Source organism: Limulus polyphemus, unplaced genomic scaffold, assembly GCF_000517525.1.
Source record: "Limulus polyphemus unplaced genomic scaffold, Limulus_polyphemus-2.1.2 Scaffold80, whole genome shotgun sequence".
NCBI classification, from domain to species: domain Eukaryota; kingdom Metazoa; phylum Arthropoda; class Merostomata; order Xiphosura; family Limulidae; genus Limulus; species Limulus polyphemus.
Window position 1 is genome coordinate 774482 of NW_013665690.1, and position 5506 is coordinate 779987.

Consider the following 5506-nt stretch of genomic DNA (forward strand, 5'->3'; position numbering starts at 1 on the left):
TCTGGACTACTTACTAGATTTATTCTTGTTACAGTATTCTCAATTTGGACTACTTAGCACTCACTACAGAATGTACTTTTTCTACACATGGTTACATTTAACAGAATTAAACCTGAATAAATGTTTGTTTGTCAACAACGTGTTTTCCTAAGTCTAAAAGTATTTCATGCTTGAGCGCTGACATTCAGGTTTGTGTGTGTGAAGATATATGTAATGTAAATTGAGGACTATGAGAAAAGACCACTTCACACTTGAGTCATAACATTAACATAAACTTTCAACTGTTGCTGTTGGTTAGAGTTGTCGTTCAAAGCACACAAGAGCTACCTGAGCATAGCAGTTTCTGATTTTTAACTAACAGACTAGAGGAAGGGCAGCTAATAGACAGAACCCACTGCCAACTTTTGGGCTACTCCTACTCTTGTCTGACTTTCAACGGACTATACTAATGATCGTATATAATACATAAATTCTAGATTCTTAGAAATTTAAGAATAAAAGGTATATATAAAGAAACCACACCAGTTTTGACACGTAAAGTAAATAAGATTTAAAACCCAAGTGTCTCCCTCCTCTCAAGGAGGCCCAGCATGGCCAGGTGGTTAGAGCGCTCGACTCACAATCTGAGAGTCGCGGGTTCGAATCCCCGTCACACCAAACATGCTCGCCCTTTCAGCCGTGGGGGCGTTACAATGTGACGGTCAATCCCACTATTCGTTGGTAAAAGAGTAGCTGAAGAGTTGGCGGTGGGTGGTGATGACTAGCTGCCTTCCCTCTAGTCTTACACTGCTAAATTAGGAACGGCTAGCGCAGATAGCCCTCGTGTAGCTTTCCGCGAAATTCAAAACAAACAAACAAGGATGTTTACTTTCTAGCCTCAAGCAAATATGATCGCTCATAAATAAATACATAAATTTAAAACGAACACAGGAATTATCTCTTGATGGAATTGTTTGTCATTACATGGCGCCGTTTTTGCTGTGAACTCTGAAAAGGTCAGAATACTTCCACAGATTACTGTTCTAAGCTTTTAAACTATAGGACTACGAAATTAATTTCCTGAAGGCGCTAGAAATAATGAGAGAAATTCACATTGTTGCTCACATGTTTGGCTAGAGAAATATGAGTACAATTTATTTTTGTAATGTCTTTTGTATTAATGATGGGTTGCCGTAACTTTGATAAACATCAGGCAAACGGCCAGCCAGCCAGAGAGGCGGATAAAAATACAAGTAGATAGGCTTACATAGTGAAATGACAAAACCATGCGCTACACGAGGCTGCCTCAGCTATAACTATCACCCATAACGTCATTAAGTAATGATAAAACCCCCTTCTAGACTCATGGCTATTGTTGATCCCAGACCTAACTCTCTCGTTGGCTTGCCCATATCTTGTTGTTGTATCTAACAATGACTCAATAATGATAAGTAATACAAGCTCGAGCTTCCGAAGCGCCCACCATCTCACAACATCAGGGTACATTACATATCTACTACTTTGTGCAGGGGGTTTAGTATAACAAGACTCCTACTGTGCTAATTTCGTGGGAATAAGGATCTCTGGGACCCCGAAGCATATGTTGAGTGTTCGCCAACTCAGACCCACATCGAGAGGTCGTATGAAGTCCCCCTTCGGATATAATAAAATCTTTTCGTCCGTGTTTATGGAAGGAGGTCGTTCTTGTTGAGCCGTTCATTACACGGTTTAAGTCTGACGGAGTCAGGCTGTTAGGATAATTGTTACAGTGACATCACATCTCATGGCTACCGTAAAACCAGAGACACACTGTTCACCAGGGGCCAGATAGAACCGCAGCATAAAGCGTGATAAATTCCTTCTTGAATTGAATAGGAAAAAACGTTGGAAAATAAACTATTCACTCAAGTCCCACATCCTTTCCGAGTGTATAACCACTAAAGTAAGTCTCTGGTTGAAACTGATTTCTTGATGTAACAATTCTTTATTTTAGAATAAACGAGGTTTGTAAACGGTAAAACCGTTTCCTATTCAAAACATCCACTCATTGGTTACACTCTGACTGATTTTAAGCTGTAAACTTCCTTTATATTTACTATAATATATCAAGCCACGTGACTCGTGTTATACTCGAAAGGCAGTCTTATTTTCCGCCAAACGTTATTCTAACATTTTCCATGAAAACAACCACATTGTTTTACACAACACTAACATTTTTTTTAACGTTGTGAGTAAAGTATACAAGGCATATGTTGTGAAATTTAATCGCGACGTTTTATCCCTATTGTTTGACGTAGAAACCATTGTAGTAACTTTTATATTGAATTTACGACACTATCTTATGCGATGTGCCTACATAAGATAACATTTTAAGGTAGAATCATATATATTGTTTAACATTACTTAATTGGGTAATATTTTACTTTAATTTACGTCACTATCTTATGCGATATCCCTACATTTTAAAGCATAATCATATGTATTGCTTAACATTTCTTATTTTGGAAGTATTTTATTGTAATTTACGACTGCTATATAGAGTAACTCTACATATATTGTTGGATTTTTCATCAAGATTAACTGGATTTGCTCACAAACTATGACGTTTTGATAGCTTATATTGATGTCACCAATGAACGGTACAAAACTCCGTGTGATTATAATATTTCAAACCAAAACTCGTTGTGATGTTTAGGCTATTTTAAAGTGCTGTTGACTTGACAAGTGCTCGCTCATGTCGTTTTTAGCTGAACTGCTATTTAGGATTTATTCAAATTTTGTTGTGTTTTACTTATTAGCGAGTCCAAGGGTTGTTATTTGTCATTTAACAAGAATATGGCCTTGTTTTACGCGGGTCTCTGTTATCTGCTAACGGTTCTTTTGTTCATTACTGGCACTACGGCCAGTCTGACAACATCTGATTTAGCATATTACTCTCTTTGACTCCTCTACGTTGTTTCAATTGAACTTGCAGGATAAATTATTCAGTAAAGACAAAGCAAGAAAATGATAAAATATAAGTCCGTCTTTATCATATTTGGCCTGTAAAGTAATCTTTTGTAATTTAGATTGTGTTATGTTCTACGGTAAGACTATCTTTCGTTTGAAGAGAATTGAGTGTGTGTGATAGGCCTGAATTACACACACGCAGAAGTTAAGGCAGTGCATTTAAAGTGAGCAAGCTGGAGAACTCGTTACCACTACCGTTAACGCTAAGAAGCCCGTTTAAAACAAAAACTAGAAAGACCCACGTGACAGACTATCCAGGACAGAAAATGACTTTGTAGAGTTAGTAATGTAATATAAAAAGTTACAGAAAGTTTGAAACAACAGTAAAAATCTACTAATGTAGAGGAAATATGAAGTTGGGCGTTACATCTTTAAGCACTTGAGCATGCAGGATTTATCAATATGTGTGTGTGTTTAAAAGTCTTTAAGTTGGTGAGCATATGTACTGTATTGAAAGTATGACATTTAGAAGCAATCAAGTCCATACGCAAGAATCACTGCTGATTTGCTTAGACTTTCATCAAAGTCACAAACTTGAAGCAATTAGATAGGCAAACGCATACATGTATCACTCGAAGTAAAATCTCATCTATTTACTATATAACATGTGATGTAACTTGGCAGTACTAGAGGATAATAGCACGCTTATTATGCTTAATTAAGTCTTGTTAGGTCCCCTAGTGGATCAGAGATAAGTCTAAGAGCTTACAGATATAAAGTTCGGAGTTCGATTCCTTGCAGTGTACAAAGCCCAGATTGCTTTGCACAAAAAACAACAACAAATATTGTGAGCATACTTAATATTTTTGATCCATGAGAGAGGATCTGAACTGAAGCTTATGACTGAGAAGAGTTTTAGGCGTGACGTGATTAATGAAGGTCATATAAAGATTTTGTCGCATAAATAAATACTTAAGGTGTATCACTCATCGTAATGCTTCGAACAAAACGGCAAGTATCACAAAACTTGAAATAATGGAAGGTATTACGTGTAGAATACACAGTGTGCCCAATAATGATCTTAATAAAGGAAGCTAAGCTTCAAGTAACACAACAAACTTTTCTTTATGATTAATCTGTGATTGAATAACTCTAACATTGCAGATAATTAAAGTGTCTACAAATGCCATCCCTGAATGCGCAGTTAAAAAATAAATGCGTTAAAATATGGAAAAAGTATGAGCAATACATTTCGTAGATTTTTTTCGAAGTTTCTAATTTACTCGTTACTTTGACTACTTTATTTTTTATATGTTGATTCAGGACGAACATATGAGACTGAAGTTAGGATGTGTTGTAAAAACGAAGAATAAGAGCTGAACAAACGAAAAAGTTATTATCTTAGAAGCTACTCTAGACGAAGTTCTCTATAACATTAACAATACGAGACGAGAAGGGTGTAGAGCTATGCCAATTATTTATATCAGGGATAAAGAACGTAGAGCTGCGTCAGTTATATATATTAATACGAGACGAGAAAAGTGTAAAGGTATGTCAATTATCTATATAAATACGAGATAGCGAGAAGGTGTAGAGCTATGCCAATTATTTATATCAGGGATAAAGAACGTAGAGCTGCGTCAGTTATATATATTAATACGAGACGAGAAAAGTGTAAAGGTATGTCAATTATCTATATAAATACGAGTTAGCGAGAAGGTGTAGAGTTTGTCAGATATTTATATAACTACTAGAGAGAGAGAGAGAGAAGAGCAGTAATTAAATTATGAACGATAAAAAAACTTTACAGCGAAAAATCATATTATCATGAAGAAATAAATTGTAACTCAAAAAATCGTTGTTCAGATATAATATTTAATATCCAAGGTAAGTTTGTTATTGAATAGTGTAGATCTTTAACTAATCATATAATCGTGTGTTATAGTTATAAACACTGTGTGTGGTAATTAAGTAGACGGGAGTTGTCACACGAGACCAAACTTACATCCAAAGTTTGACAATATTGTACAAGAGTTTGAAAACTTAAGTGTTAAAACTTGCAAGGAAAAAGTGCCGACAGCATTTTAATGCCATACGAAGGAAAGTTTATCACTGTATTGATTATCAAAACAACAAAATAAATATTTGCCTTTTTTTTTCCTTAAATATTCTGACAAGTTTATTACAAATAGATTGACAAGGTGATTTGCTATGCCTCGCCTAATTTCGAACTGAAAACCATTGTAAACTGTGGGGTACCAGCGTAAGTTCAAGTTATCACAACAGGTAAAGTGTTACTTAAAAAAATGTTATTCTTCTTTTTGTTTTTGAGTGACAAAGTTACATGCAATGATCGAAAGATGTTCCAGTATCGTGGTTTGTTGCCAGAAGTGGCTATATTAATGACAATAACTTTTCTGATTGTCAGTGAAGAAATGAAGTAGAGATTTAGATACAAGTTTTGTTTGAGGTAAGTAAATGGTCACGATCTTTATATATATATATATATATATATATTATTTGACTAACTAAATTTTTATATTATTTCTAGTTTTTCAAAATTTTCGCACCGGGGTAG

General features: G+C 35.2%; 1 long non-coding RNA gene across 1 annotated transcript in view; it reads left to right on the top strand.

Moving 5' to 3' along the window:
- The window catches only part of LOC111087909, a 19511-nt gene that overhangs the window by 5367 nt on the left and 8638 nt on the right, over window positions 1-5506 (top strand). The window contains exon 2 of the long non-coding RNA XR_002612533.1: window positions 584-598. This is a non-coding gene — a long non-coding RNA (uncharacterized LOC111087909). The remainder of the gene's footprint in view (window positions 1-583; window positions 599-5506) is intronic.